The 14,515-nt window shown below is 46.4% G+C and overlaps 1 protein-coding gene and 1 pseudogene across 1 annotated transcript in view; both read left to right on the top strand.

The window, feature by feature from the left end:
* Window positions 1-14,515, top strand: part of LOC134629266 (sialidase-3-like) — a 33,227-nt gene that overhangs the window by 4,134 nt on the left and 14,578 nt on the right. The window lies entirely within an intron of this gene.
* LOC134629733 (sialidase-2-like) lies at window positions 142-14,400 on the top strand (annotated as a pseudogene).

Genomic DNA, 14,515 nt, shown 5'->3' with positions numbered 1-14,515 from the left:
ACAAAGATCCCTCCCTCATCCACACTCTCTAACAACCAGCCTATAAAAGTCAAAGCAACACAAAATATGAGGACCGCAGAGATAAACCCAGCAAGGCTTCTTTATAATTTAATATACATTTTGTACACAAGGACAGCAAACATGGCCTCTGAACCTTCAACAACAGATCAGCTGCACAAGCAAACTCTTTTTAAATCTGTTGTTTACAGGATCCCTGCTCTTCTGTATGAGAAAGTAAAACTTTACTTGCCTTTGCAGAGCAAAGGAAGACTCCAAAGGATGAAAGTACAGAAAAGCTGGTTATGAGAACAGGAAAGATCAAGGAGGGATTCTCTGAGAAGACGGTTGAGGTAATAGTGATAATCAACCATTTCAGTTCTAAATTACTTGTTAATTACGCTCCTGTTCTGAACTGTTCTGTTTTATTTACTCCTGAACAATCTCTCTTTCAGTGGTCAGAGCTCAAAGAGGTGAAAAACGCACTGATTAAAGGATACCGTCCAATGAACCCCTGCCCGGTGTATGACAAGGTCAACAATACACTTTTCCTGTTTTTCATCTGTGTTGAAGACGGCATCACTGAGAGTGACCAAAAAGAAAACTATGACAACAGGACCCGTCTCTGCTACATCACAAGTGAGGATCTTGGAGAAACCTGGAGCGATGTGACCGATTTGACTGACAAACTGAGTGAAATAAAAAAATGGTCCACATTTGCCGTTGGGCCAGGCCACGGGATTCAAACAGAGAGCGGTAGACTGATTATCCCAGTTTATGCTTATACTCACTGCAAACCAAGTAGTAAACCATATGCACTCTCATTGTATAGTAATGATCATGGTAATAACTGGAAATTTGGTGAACTGTTTAAAATTCAGACATAACAGGATTGTTTACAGGATCCCTGCTCTTCTGTATGAGAGAGAAAGTAAAACTTTATTTGCCTTTGCAGAGCAAAGGAAGACTCCAAAGGATGAAAGTACAGAAAAGCTGGTTATGAGAACAGGAAAGATCAAGGAGGATTCCTCTAAGAAGACGGTTGAGGTAATAGTGATAATCAACCATTTCAGTTCTAAATTACTTGTTAATTACACTCCTGTTTTGAACTGTTCTGTTTTATTTACTCCCGAACAATATCTCTTTCAGTGGTCAGAGCTCAAAGAGGTGAAAAACGCACTTATTGATGGACACCGTCCAATGAACCCCTGCCCGGTGTATGACAAGGTCAACAGGAAGCTTTTCCTGTTTTTCATCTGTGTTGAAGACGGTATCACTGAGAGGGAACAAAAAGAAAACTATGACAACAGGACCCGTCTCTGCTACATCACAAGTGAGGATCTTGGAGAAACCTGGAGTGATGTGACCGATTTGACGTACGAACTGTGTGAAATAAAAAAATGGTCCACATTTGCTGTTGGGCCAGGCCACGGGATTCAAACAGAAGGTGGTGGACTGATTATCCCAGTTTATGCTTATACTTGTTGCAGAAGAACTTGCCTCTTAAGTTGCTGTTGTAAACCAGTTGCATGTTTGTTCAGTTGCTGTTGTAAACCAGTTTTATTTTTTTTTTCAGTTGCTGTTGTAAACCAGTTGCACGATGGTTTAGTTCCCATTCTAAATCGTATGCACTCTCACTGTATAGTGATGATCATGGTAAAAACTGGAAATTTGGTCCAATGTTTCAGTCAAAATCAGGTGAATGTCAAATGGCAGAGGTCTATGAAAACAAAAGCTCCAGCTTCATTTATTGCAATGCTCGCAGTTCTCGCTCCTCTCGAGTGGAAGCAGTCAGTGATGATAATGGAGTTAACTTCAACATTCTCCAACCTGGAAACAAGCTTGTGGAAACAGATTCAGGCTGTCAGGGAAGTGTGATCTCCTTCCCAGCTCAACAAGAAACTGCAAACACAGAAAATCACCAAAGCCAGAACCAAAACAAGTGGCTGCTGTTCACGCACCCAACCAATCCGAAAAAAAGGTTTGAGTTAGGAGTGTATCTGAACAAATCCCCACGTGATCCAAAGGCATGGAGCGAACCCTGGATCATAAATGATGGACCCAGTGGTTACTCAGACCTGGCTTACATTGATGATGGCTGGTTTGCATGTCTGTTTGAGTGTGGGCAGCAGGAAATATATGAGCAGATAGCCTCTGTTGTCTTTCACTACAAGAACGTCCAGGAAGGCATTGAAAAGATGTCAACTAACTGAAAAATAAGGGGAAAAAAGTGTTTTATATGCCATTTATTGGTTTGTATGTTCAAATGAGAAATGAACAATTATAGTAGGATCCTTTAAACATCAACTTTTATTAGTGAATCTTAATATAAGAGTGTAATTAATATTCAGTGATTATCTTCATAAACATCTTGATGCGTGCTCAAGCATCCGGTTAAGTCAATTCCAAAAGGTTGAATCTGTTCATCTGGACGTAGCATTTTCAGTGGAAGAAACATTTTGTCACGCATCCAAGTGACTTCTTCAATGCTGAAGAATCAGCACGTTTCTCCCACTGAAAACGCTACGTCTAGATGAACAGATTCAACCTTTTGGAGTATCTTCATAAACATTAAGTGCTCTGTTTCTCTCTTAACATCATGTTAGTCTTTTAATAATAGTTGTGTGTATACATGCAATGCCAATGTAGAAAATAACAGATATTATACACTCTTCTTTTCTTTTCCCAGGAACAGAAATTAATAAAGATTTCTCAACGTCATGTTTAAAGTTTCCTGGTTCAACTGAATCACTTTGTTGTTGTTGTTGTAATAAGTCATTAATTAAACTGCTCAGTCACTGATAAAATGTTAAAATAAGTTTAATAAGTCTGCCTTGTAATGATCAATAATAAATGTTTTCATTGGTTAAAGACCTCAGAGGAGTATCATGTTTGTCAGAACAACAACAGTCACCTCAGTGTTTTCTTGTGAAATAGAGACTCTATAATAATAATAATGAAAGTAATAATAATAATAATTAGAAGAAGAAGAAGAATTGCTATCAGCTTTCACCTTATTGATTCTTGTGATCACATGGTCACAGCAAGATTGTCCAATCAAATCTCCTCTGCCCTAGACCGGCCTCTCCCCACCTAGATAAAGAAAAACCTTTTGCTAGGGTGGATCACTTATATTTTTTTAGGACACTTGAAGCTTTTAGGTTTGGGGAAAACATATTTTCATGGATCAAGCTACTGTATTGGAATGCTGCTATTTTGGGTTAACCTTTGCTACAGATGCCAACATATCAGTGAGCTAGTCTCCCTATGCTGATGATCTAACTGTGTTTATTGCTAGTCAGAATGATGTGCATATGTTACAGCAAAAGCTGTACGAGTGTGCATTATATGCAAGATCTAACTGGCAAAACAGTGAAGCGTTGCTTTTGGGGAGAGTGGAGAAGCAAACAGCAGCCAATACTTCCAGCTGGGCTGCAGTGGAGCAGAGAGGGAATGGATTTCCTTGTAGTTTTTCTTGGCAGTGATCTAAGGAGCATAGAAAGACAAGTTGCTTTTCTTAGATTAACATGACCTGGATGACTGAGAACCACACAGATACTTGGCAATTATGATTTCCAGTTAAAAAACTGGGAAGGTGTAGTGGAGAGAATTAGTGCCTGGTTGTCTATATGGACATGAATCCAGCCACAGCTCTGCTATAGAGGGATCTCCCTCCCATCCACTGGTGTAGGAAATACAGAAGAGACTGGTTAATTTTTTGAGGGGGAGGATACCATTGGCTATACCATTCAGTTTACTGAGAAGGAAATCACTTTATCAGAAATGAGCAATGACATTTGGCTTCTAATGAAACCCGAAGACCAGCCAAGAGTCACATTCTCTAACTCTCACTGTCATTAACCCAACCCACTTACCCATTGTAATAATACAGGATCACATCCATGAAAAACCACTTTAAACGCCTCTTTCTCCAGAATTTATTTATTTATTTTATTGGTATTATATTTTATAGGTGATTTATTTTTTTTTGGTAAATGACACCAAAGAGGTACTGCTTTAGTATTTAAATATTTACTACTTTGGTATCATAACTTAAGTAACTAAGGACTTTGCTGAGTTAGTGCTCTCAGTGGCCTTTTCTCGTTGGATTCCAGCCCAGTCTGAAGTCTGACCATCATTTTGACCTTCTATAAAATCTTCTATGCTTGATCTCCTTTTGTATTCAGCAAGACTTCAAAAACCATATAATATCAGACTCATATTTAAATGTTCTGTGTTATGATGTTTTTTACTTCCTAAATCATGATCTTCATTGTATTTTTCCTGCTGTGATATATGTTCTTCTAATATACAGTGATAGCACAATGATCCAAAAAACATCAGTAATTCCACCTCATAATGGCTTGAGAACAAGAAAATGAGGACTGAAGCAGCCTAATCAACGTCCTGACCTGAGTCCGATTACAGTTTTTCTCGATTGCTTAAACACTATAACCAATCTTGTGAACCCACATTTCAAAACCATAATGCCACTTTCCCAAAAGCACACCCATTTCCCTGAACTATAAACACTATGCCCCTGCTTTACCACATGAGTCAGATGTGGTGAACTGTTACTGCAAAAAACTCTACACACATATCCCTACATTTGTCAGTGCTGACACCATGTGGTCACTTAGAAAGCACTAGCAGTCAATAATGTTACAGTTTTTCTGAATTGCTAAAACCCTAAATCCCATTGTGAAAACTAAACTGTCAACTATGAAAACTATTTCATCAAATCAGTCCCACAGTTGCCAAAATCTTAAACACTATTTATATGGTTAGGACACCATTTGCAACTCTGAATCTCTCATTTACCAAAACTCTAAACACCAAGGGCGTAGATTTGGTTTTGGCGGACGGATGATTCAACCACCGAACCCCGCCCTGTTTCTTTCTTTTTTTTTTCTTTCCTTTTTGTCTTTGCTTCTTGATAAAAACAGAGAAATATACTTGCCTACATATACTATTCTACATGCTTTTAAACCATTTAAAATTACAATTCATAATTTTATATGTGAATTATATAATGTTAAATTACTATTAAACAAATGACTAAGTATTTTAGGCTTTAGTTTACTTCAGCTATTATATTCCATATAAATCAGGTATCATACACAAATAAAAATAGTTTCAAATAGATTCATGACAATAAAAGAATATGACTTTAAAGACTTAACAACATTACTTCAGTTATAGTACACCAACATCTCTTATATATTAGCACTAAGGGAACACTGAATGACCTGGTGGTTTTTGTCCATAAAACTACTCACCTAAGATGACCACAAAATTATTATTATTATTATTATTATGTGCTTGATGTGCCTCACCTTTGGCCCTGGCTCTTCCCCTCTGACTGCACTAGGACATACTGCCTGTCACGGTCTGTGTGGCAGACCGTGGGGAGATGGGGAAATAGGACCCAAACGCCGGACTCTTCAGTGCAACAGTGTTTATTTACAAAGGGTGGTGAAGCAAGCAACAATAAATTCCCCAGTGTCCCAGACTCCCGTGTTGTGTCTTCTTTCCACAAGTCCCAGTGTAGTGCTCTCTGCACTCCCTGTGCTCACTGCTCTGTCCCGTCCCACATTCCTCCTGAGGGAAAACCATAGAGGCAGTCGTTATACACTTAATCCAAGCAGGCATACACTCACTCTCTATGACAATGATTGAAGACTGACGTGAAGTCAAATGCAATAATCCAGCGTCGGTGGAAGCTCCATCACTCCTCTAAATAGCTCCCCCGACGAGCCCAGATGAGGAGCAGGTGTGTGGCAAGGGCTTCGGGTGTGGCCAGCCCTCAAGCCAGGCCACGCCCCTCAGGCCTGAAGATGCCTGTAACTTTGCCACAGAAAACAGCAACACACAAACACACACAAACTTGCCTACATACAGATGAGGACAGAGCAGAGGCAGTGCAGACGACACACCAAATAATAATAATAAAGACAATCCTAATAATGATAATACTACTACTACTACTAATAATAATAATAGTCATAGTCCCCACTGCCCACGGACCCCGAGTCCCCAGAGCCGGATCCGTGACAGTACCCCCCCTCTAAGGGTCGGCTCCCGACGACCCAAAGCAAAACAAAAACCACAACACAACCACCCCAGGGCGGGCGGCGGGAGGTAACAGGACGGAGGGCTGGAACCAACCCCAAATGACCAAACTGTCACTCTCAAAAAGCCCCAGAGGCCCTACCGCGACTCCAGCGGAGGCACAAAACAGTTCAATAACCCCCCAAATTACCATTGCGGGAGCAAAACAGTTCAGGCGGCCGACCCAATGGCCAGCAATGCAGGTAAGTACAGTCAGGCATCCTGTTTCAGGTTCGACAGCAGCAGAAACACAGTTCAGGTGACCTGCAACTACTACCAAGGAGTTCAGGCGGCCTACCTCGAGTCTCGTGGTGGCAGCGCTGCAGTTCTGGCGGGCGGCCACGGGTCCGGCAGCAACGGCGAAACAGTTCCGGCGGCCTGCCCCGGGTCCGGTGGCGGAGACGCAGCTCCTCCGGCGGCCTGCCCCGGTTCCGGTGGCGGCGGCGCTGCTCCTCCGGCTCCAGCACCACCCACGATTCCCGATGTGCTGACTGTGCAGGACGCGGCGGCCGGGCTGCTGGACGTGGACGCGGCGGCCGGGCTGCTGGACGTGGACGCGGCGGCCGGGCTGCTGGACGTGGACGCGGCGGCCGGGCTGCTGGACGTGGACGCGGCGGCCGGGCTGCGGGACGTGGACGCGGCGGCCGGGCTGCGGGACGTGGACGCGGCGGCCGGGCTGCGGGACGTGGACGCGGCGGCCGGGCTGCGGGACGTGGACGCGGCGGCCGGGCTGCGGGACGTGGACGCGGCGGCCGGGCTGCTGGACGTAGACGCGGACGCCGGGCTGCTGGACGTAGACGCGGACGCCGGGCTGCTGGACGTCGCGGACGAGGCAGTCCCTCCTGCTCACCGAGATCGTCCTCCGATGGCGGTGTGGGCTCCTCCGGCTTGCCGCGCTCCTGCTCCGGCTCGTCGAGCTCCTGATCAGGCGACGCTTTCTCCTGCTGTGGCTCGCCGAGCTCCTGACCAGGCGGCGCTCTCTCCTGCTGCGGCTCGAAGAGCTCCGATGCTCTGTCCTGCTGTGGCTCGCTGAGCTCCTGATCAGGCGGCGCTCTCTCCTGCTGCGGCTCGCCAAGCTCCGATGCTCTCTCCTGCTCCGGCTCGTCGAGCTCCTGATCAGGCGACGCTTTCTCCTGCTGTGGCTCGCCGAGCTCCTGACCAGGCGGCGCTCTCTCCTGCTGCGGCTCGCCGAGCTCCGATGCTCTGTCCTGCTGTGGCTCGCTGAGCTCCTGATCAGGCGGCGCTCTCTCCTGCTGCGGCTCGCCAAGCTCCGATGCTCTCTCCTGCTGCGGCTCGCTGAGCTCCTGATCAGGCGACGCTTTCTCCTGCTGTGGCTCGCCGAGCTCCTGACCAGGCGGCGCTCTCTCCTGCTGCGGCTCGCCGAGCTCCGATGCTCTCTCCTGCTGTGGCTCGCTGAGCTCCACAGTTGGCGACGCGGGTTCCTCCCGCTTGCTGAGCTCCAGCTCGGGCTCGCTGAGCTCCTCAACAGGCAGTGGCGACACGGCAGCCACAGGCGGCGGATGCGGTGGCAGAGTAGGTGATGTGGATGGTGAAGGAGATGAAGCAGCGGGCAGTGAGGTAGATGCTGCAGGCGGTGATGTAGATGTCGCGGGGGACGATTCAGCAGGTGATGGCTGAACAGACCTCCCCGGACCGCCAGCAGACGGAAGGATGTGCTGTCTGGGTCCTCCCGGACCCTCAGCTAACGAAACTTCAGGCTGGACGGGCTCCTCAGGCCCTCCAGCCGACGATACTCGAGGCTGGCTGGGTTCTCCCGAACCCCCAGCAGACGAAACTTCAGGCTGGACGGGCTGCTCGAGCCCTCCAGCTGGAGCAGATGCAGGACCAGAGGCAATTGGGACCCCTGGCTGAGGGTGAAGATGAGTGGCTGACTGAGCTATGGATAATTGAGCTGAAGGTGGCTGCTGATCGGCTAGCTGAGCTGAAGGTGGCTGCTGATCGGCTAGCTGAGCTGAAGGTGGCTGCTGATCGGCTAGCTGAGCTGAAGGTGGCTGCTGATCGGCTAGCTGAGCTGAAGGTGGCTGCTGATCGGCTAGCTGAGCTGAAGGTGGCTGCTGATCGGCTAGCTGAGCTGAAGGTGGCTGCTGATCGGCTAGCTGAGCTGAAGGTGGCTGCTGATCGGCTAGCTGAGCTGAAGGTGGCTGCTGATCGGCTAACGGAGCTTCTGGCTGGGCAGCTAACGGAGCTTCTGGCTGGGCAGCTAACGGAGCTTCTGGCTGGGCAGCTAACGGAGCTTCTGGCTGGGCAGCTAACGGAGCTTCTGGCTGGGCAGCTAACGGAGCTTCTGGCTGGGCAGCTAACGGAGCTTCTGGCTGGGCAGCTAACGGAGCTTCTGGCTGGGCAGCTAACGGAGCTTCTGGCTGGGCAGCTAACGGAGCTGGTGGTGAAGTCAGTAGGGTGGCAGCAGCAAACAGTGAGGCGGAGGGTGGTGTGGAGACCTCGGGCAGAGGCGGTACTAATGGCAGCTGCACAGGGCGCATGGCCGGGCCGGGATGCTGTGGCTTGGGCTGTGTAGTGCCGGCAGTCAGTTTGGGTAAAGGCAGCGAGAAACAATCTTTAGCAACACTCTCTATCTCCTCAATCTCCTCTTCTTTCCTTCTTCCCCTTCTATTTCCACCGTCACAGGGAAAGGCTTTAACACACTGATGGAGTTCGTATTACTCCCAGCTGCATTCAGAGCTGCTGGAGCGGGTAGTGGGGTGGAGGCTGCTGTAGGTAGGGTAGATGATTGAACCGCAGACCGCTCAGCTATAGACTGGATGGCTGCCTGAGTAACAGGCTTAGCGGTCTCACAGTTCCTAAGTAAACAAACAGATGGAGTGGAAAGTGAAAAATTGTCCTTACAACCCACCACAGCCGGCTGTTGTGAAGTCCGTGAACCCGGCTGCGGTGATGAGCGCCGGCGGCGCGAGCGTCGTTTCTTTAACGATGCCGGGGCCGGCGTCTCAGGCTGCGGGTCCACCAGCTGGTCGGGCAGAGAAGCAGCCTGAGTAGGAGAGTGGAGGTGGAGCGTGTTAACTAGGAAGTCCGCGACGATCGGGTAGAGCGTATCCCATGCCCAAGGAAAGCAAGACAGCGTCTCTTTCAGCCGCTTCTCCACAGCGCGACGTAAACTTTCCTCGTGCGCTTCCAGCCACAGGTCACACAGACGATTAACTTTGTCTGTCACTTTGCTCCTAAAACTCTCCATTGAGTCCGCTGGGTCCATGGTGGCTGGATTATTCTGTCACGGTCTGGTCTGTGGCAGACCGTGGGGAGATGGGGAAATAGGACCCAAACGCCGGACTCTTCAGTGCAACAGTGTTTATTTACAAAGGGTGGTGAAGCAAGCAACAATAAATTCCCCAGTGTCCCAGACTCCCGTGTTGTGTCTTCTTTCCACAAGTCCCAGTGTAGTGCTCTCTGCACTCCCTGTGCTCACTGCTCTGTCCCGTCCCACGTTCCTCCTGAGGGAAAACCATAGAGGCAGTCGTTATACACTTAATCCAAGCAGGCATACACTCACTCTCTATGACAATGATTGAAGACTGACGTGAAGTCAAATGCAATAATCCAGCGTCGGTGGAAGCTCCATCACTCCTCTAAATAGCTCCCCCGACGAGCCCAGATGAGGAGCAGGTGTGTGGCAAGGGCTTCGGGTGTGGCCAGCCCTCAAGCCAGGCCACGCCCCTCAGGCCTGAAGATGCCTGTAACTTTGCCACAGAAAACAGCAACACACAAACACACACAAACTTGCCTACATACAGATGAGGACAGAGCAGAGGCAGTGCAGACGACACACCAAATAATAATAATAAAGACAATCCTAATAATGATAATACTACTACTACTAATAATAATAATAATAGTCATAGTCCCCACTGCCCACGGACCCCGAGTCCCCAGAGCCGGATCCGTGACACTGCCACCTGATAAAATAACACATTGATTCATGCCATATAAAAAGTGAGACTTGTCAATTCAGATTCTTTGTCAAATGTACACTAATGAATCAATTTACATCAGCAGCCAAATAATTGTTATGATAATAAATACCAGTTAATCTATAGCACCAAATCATCAGTCAGTCACCTGTGACCTTACCTCTTCACCTCTGTCTGAGCTACAACATGACAGAGCTGCCTCTGTCACCTGATAAATAACAGTGAGACATTCCAAATACATGCAGTCACACATGTGCTTCAAATACAGTAATGAACCACCAAGTCATCATCCAATTTCACCTGTGATCTTGCATCACTATTGCTCTCTGAACTTTGTGTTGGTTCTTCTGTCACCTGACAAATAGGACATACATGACAATAAGAATAAAATGTGTAGCTGCTTCAGTGTTTCTGTCAATTTGTGCAGATCTTGACTCATCAGTAATGTTTGTAGGGTGAGTGTATTTTTAAAACAATTTGTGCAAACTGCACTACAAGGTGGAATATTTGCAAAATCATGACTACCTCATGATATTTTGTCTCAAAAATTAACCCTATGAATATGTCAGTGCCATTAGGGTGAAATTATTGTGTCACCAACATTTTAACAATTACATGTCTATAGACATATAATTTTAACGGCCTCTGTAAACTAATATCCTGGCTTGCTCGAGGCTGCCGTTTTCTCTGACAGTTTCAATCAAAATTAGAAATGCTGCTCTGAGACTGAGATAACTAATAGTGCTGCCTGTTGTGCAGTTAGTTTCCAAAACACGTTATTCATGGTTACGTACAATTTTAGACTGATGTGGGCCAAAGCCTAGCATAGCCTGTAACGTTATTATGACGGACACATTTTATGAGTGAACTTGACTTTAAGTGACTTACAGATTTCTTTCTTATATCCAGGTTCTTCCTTTTTGCTGCCATCCTCCTCTCCTCCTTGCAGGTCCTCGCAGCGCAGGGTTGCCGCTGCTAAAACTAAACAGAGCTCCCTGAAAGGCACAGCCAATCACATTGGCCATATGTGTCACATGAGGTAGGACTCCGGTAGAGAACGTAATTTAACTCTTTCTGCACCGCTGGGTGAATGAGACGTTGACAGATCGTTTTTTTTTTTTTTTCTATCGGTTTTGTTTTTCTTTACTCGAAGAGATCAAATTATTGGTGGGGGCAATTCAATAATCGCTGGATATTGGTGGGGACATGTCCCTTCCGTCCATGCCAAATCTGCGCATTCCTTGCTGCACTGTACAGCATACACCACGTTGTTAAGTCTGTGTTTTGACCCAGGTGTTCATGACACCTGGGTCAAAATCAAGACACAAGAAGTGGAATCCTTCACTGCGCACATTAACGCTGTGGATAAAAACATCAAGTTCACCAGGGAAGACACAAAGGATAACTGTTTGCCCTTCCTGGACTGCGCCGTGCACATTGAAGAGAATGGCAACCTCAACATCGAAGTTTACCGGAAGCCCACACACACGGACCAGTACCTCCTCTTTGACTCCCATCACCCTCTGGAACACAAACTTGGAGTAATCAGGACCCTACACCACCAGGCAGAACATGTTCCCTCTAAGCCTGAGGGAAAAAAGAAGGAACACACACACGTAAAGGAAGCACTCAAAACATGCGGTTATCCTAACTGGGCGTTCATAAAGTCAGCAAAGAGGCACAGAAAAGAATATCAGACACCAGCGAGAGAGGATAAGAAAGACAGACGCAACAATGTTGTCATCCCCTATGTAGCCGGTGTATCAGAGAAACTCAGGAGAGTTTTCTCCAAGCACGACATCCCAGTGTACTTCAGACCCAGCAACACACTCAGACAGAAACTGGTTCACCCGAAAGACAAAACTCCAAAACACAGACTTAACAACGTGGTGTATGCTGTACAGTGCAGACCTCTACATTGGAGAAACCAAACAGTCACTTCACAAGCGCATGGCACAACATAGAAGAGCTACCTCCACAGGACAAGACTCAGCAGTCCATCTGCATCTTAAGGATAAAGGTCACTCTTTCAAGGATGCCAATGTTCACATTTTGGACAGAGAGGACAGATGGTTTGAAAGAGGAGTGAAAGAGGCCATCTATGTCCACTGTGAGCGACCATCTTTGAACAGAGGCGGTGGTTTACGACACCAACTGTCTGCCATCTATAATCCAGTTTTGAGTTCCCTCCCCAGACGCCTTAAAGCCCACTCACATCCTGGGCCATCTGACCTCAGGAATTCACATGACAAGGTGGGGCCAGGTTTCACAATGAGCTCACCCGAAACCCTGGCTGATTAGGTCCCACACCCGCTTTCACACCTTGGCTCATGTGATTAGAGGATCACCAGGGGGTCCTTTGTCCCTCTTTGGGGGGATACTCCCACTGGGTTTAAATCTGGGACTCTCGGCCATTTGACCTTAGAACTGAAGAAGCTTCTCGGATGAGAGGTGAAATCTTCAGGTTTTACACGCTTACATATACACATGCAGTTACTGTCCCTCTATTTAGAAAGTCAGAGGCGTCACATGTAATTATTTTACGTGTAGTTGTTTTTTTCCTGTGTAATAATATTCAACATTGCTATCAATACATTTTTCAAAAAATGCCTCTCTGTGCAAAATGGGTTCAAAAACATAACCAGCTGTGGGATACTGTTTGTCCGGGATTGAGACAGGGGGAACAAATCGTGGCAGGATCAGCCTGATATTATTTGTATCCTGCTGTAACTTTACTGTATAAAGAGCTAACATGTCCAAAATGTCAGGAGTAGTTAGTCATTACAACAAGTGTTTGTGAACTAAAAATCAAGAATGTGGGATCCTGTTTGTCTGTGATTTGAACGGCCCAGCGCATGCTCCCGACGAAGGGAAAACCAATTATGCAGGGGAGACCTACCTTGGCACTTGTGCAGGTGAAGCCAAAGAGCAGATATGCTTCACCATATTTTCTAGTCTTTGGCTTAGAATGAAGTTGGTTTGGAAACATATTCAGCGATGCTTCATCTCCTGCTTTGCGTTTCTGTGGGCACCCCGTGCTAGCAGTGTCCAAGCGTTTTGTTTCCCCCCCTTTTCATACCGCGCCCCCCCCCTGCAATGGCTCTGCGCCCCCCGTAGGGGGCGGGCCCCACACTTTGGGAAGGTCTGCTGTAAGGTGACCTTGAGGGTCTGAAAGGCACCTATAAATAAAATGTATTATTATTATTATTATTATTAAGCTTCTCAGTTTTCTTATTCATTTTTCATGCAACAAGCAATTAAAGATTTTTACATACAAAGTAACACTTACTACTCTAAGTCGTGCACATATACATATGAATCTATTCGTCTACACACCTGAACAAAAATGATTCCTTTTATTTTTTATTTTCTATTCTTCAGTTTATTTCTTGGTGATGTCCTTATAGCTAAACACAACAGAGGCTATCTGCTCATGTATTTCCTGCTGCCCACACTCGAACAGACATGCAAAGCAGCCATCATCAATGTAAGCCAGGTCTGAGTAACCACTGGGTCCATCATTAATGATGCAGGGCTCACTCCATGCCTTTGGATCACGTGGGGATTTGTTCAGATACACACCAAGATCAATCCTGCGCGATTTACTGGTTGGGTGTGTGAACAGCAGCCACTTGTTTTGGTTTGGATCACTTTGTGCAGTTCCACTTTGTTCTTGAGCTGGAAAGGAGACCACACTTCCCTGACATCCTGAAGAGCAGTTTGTTTCTGTAAGCTTAGTGCATCTGGATTTGCTAAAGGTAAAACCTTTATTCACACTGACAGCTTCCACTCGAGAGATGCAAAAACTGCGAGCATTGCAATAAATGAATCTGGAGCCATTGTCTTCATAAACTTTTGCCATTTGACATCGCATGATTCTGACTGAAAGGTTTGATCAAATTACCAGTTTTCACCATAATCATCACTATACAGTGAGAATGCATACGATTTACAACAGCAACTGAACGAACATGCAACTGGTTTACAACAGCAGTGCAAGAGGCAAGTACTTCTGCAATAAGCATAAACTGAGATAATCAGTCTACCACCCTCTGTTTGAATCCCATGGCCTGGCCCAACAGCAAATGTGGACCAGTTTTTTATTTCACTCAGTTTGTCAGTCAAATCGGTCACATCGCTCCAGGCTTTTCCAAGATTGTTACTTGTGATGTAGCAGAGACGGGTCCTGTTGTCATAGTTTTCTTTTTGTTCCCTCTCAGTGATCCCGTCTTCAACACAGATGAAAAACAGGAAAAGCTTCCTGTTGACCTTGTCATACACCGGGCAGGGGTTCATTGGACGGTGTCCTTTGATAAGAGCCTTTTCCACCTCTTTGAGCTCTGACCACTAAAAGAGAGATTGTTCAGGAGTAAATAAAACAGAACAGTTCAGAACAGGACTGTAATTAACAAGTAATTTAGAACTGAAATGGCTGATTATCACTATTACCTCAACCGTCTTCT

The sequence above is a fragment of the Pelmatolapia mariae genome, linkage group LG6 (assembly GCF_036321145.2).
Source record: "Pelmatolapia mariae isolate MD_Pm_ZW linkage group LG6, Pm_UMD_F_2, whole genome shotgun sequence".
In the NCBI taxonomy this organism is placed as follows: Eukaryota; Metazoa; Chordata; class Actinopteri; order Cichliformes; family Cichlidae; genus Pelmatolapia; species Pelmatolapia mariae.
The sequence above is the reverse complement of the archived record's forward strand: the minus strand, read 5'-3'. Positions and strand labels throughout refer to the sequence as shown.